Genomic DNA, 1,557 nt, shown 5'->3' with positions numbered 1-1,557 from the left:
GACCCTGGACTTTTATTAAAGACCACAGTCGTCGTGTGCGGTACCGGCCGAGCTCCTCGCCTTGTTTATTTTGAAGAATTCGCTTCTGAAGAACAGCCGAATCCGACCATAGGTTAGCCATCATAAAAAAACTGTGGTTGGATCAGTGGGAATAATACTATTGGAACTTGCACTATTCCTACATTTCCATGAAGACCAAATTAAAGCTGAAATCTTAGAAGCAATAACCTGACGGTCTGTAATAGGACTTGACATTATCCAACTACAAAGCTTTTTTTTTCTCGAATACACAGGAGACCTGCGCATCATACTATCATTATACTCCCTCCGTCCGAAAATACTTGTCCTCGAAATGGTTGTATCTAGACTTATTTTAGTTATAGATACATTCATTTTATCCATTTTGAAGACAAGTATTTCCGGACGGAGGGAGTATTAAGAAGAAAAAGAAGGGTTAAGAACCCTTACAAGACGCACACCCACCTACTGACCTACAGACCTTAGGTTACATATGCGCCTTTCTTAAAACAAACACCGACCTCGACCAGCCACTAGGACCCTCCTGGCGCACTGGCCACGAGGTAAGAAATACCATGGACCCTGGCTAAACCCCAAAGAAACATTGTCTTCCTTAGCGAGCAAAAGCACTCCAGCTACCCGCAAAAAAAGAGCGCTCCAACTAAGTTGGGGAGAAAACCATAAAAAACGCAGTGGTTCCAGTGCTTCCAAATGGTCCACGCCCCCAGGTTAACGAGGGAATTGAGTCCTTTTTGAGCCTCACCATCAACAGCCTTACTTTACCTTGTCCACCAGTCATCAAAAGAAGGTGTCCTCCAGCTGCTGGGTAAGGCCTGCGGACCAACCGATCGAAGCAAGCCGGACCAGAAATGTCTGGCAAAGACACATGTAAGCAGCAGGTGCTGGATGGTTTCATCCTCCTGACCACAAAGGTGGCAACTGGTGGCGTGGGGTAAACCCCGTCATGCAAGACGGTGAGCAGTCCAACACTTGTTGCACTAGCCACATGAAAAAATGACATCTGCCAGGTGCCCATGTCCTCCAAATGCGAGCCCAAGGTCCAAAAAGGTTAGCTCCCTGGAAAAACCTCTATAGGACGACCTAGCCAAATACTGTCCAGAGGCCGAGATTTCCAGGTATGGGAGCCCTTGAATCCTGGTTGCAGCACAATGTCCGATAGAAGATCCCAAAGCTCGAAATATTCTCCAATAACAGTAACCGTCAAAGCACCTTGAATGTCTGATACCGAAGTATGATCAGTCAAGGCCTCCATGACTGTTCTGTTGTTGGCCCTTCGCTTGGGCACCAAACCAAATATATGTGGAGCGAGGTCAGCAATTCATTGCCCATGAACCCATGTATCCGTCCAGAACAAAGTGTGTGCTCCCCCGACCTCAGAAACCACCACCATAGAAAAGAAGGCTTGCACAGATTGAGCAACATGAGTGGGGAAGACTGGGGTTTGTTTTTTTTGTAACCAGAGCCATATCCTGAGAGCACACCCCAGGTACTGAAGATTAATATACCGAGACCCCATCC

General features: G+C 46.9%; 1 protein-coding gene across 3 annotated transcripts in view; it reads left to right on the top strand.

The window, feature by feature from the left end:
• Positions 1–1,557, top strand: part of LOC119336730 (protein DJ-1 homolog C-like) — a 10,691-nt gene that overhangs the window by 3,149 nt on the left and 5,985 nt on the right. The window lies entirely within an intron of this gene.

This window comes from Triticum dicoccoides, chromosome 7B (assembly GCF_002162155.2).
Source record: "Triticum dicoccoides isolate Atlit2015 ecotype Zavitan chromosome 7B, WEW_v2.0, whole genome shotgun sequence".
Taxonomy (NCBI): domain Eukaryota; kingdom Viridiplantae; phylum Streptophyta; class Magnoliopsida; order Poales; family Poaceae; genus Triticum; species Triticum dicoccoides.
This window is presented reverse-complemented; position numbering and strand designations above follow the sequence as displayed.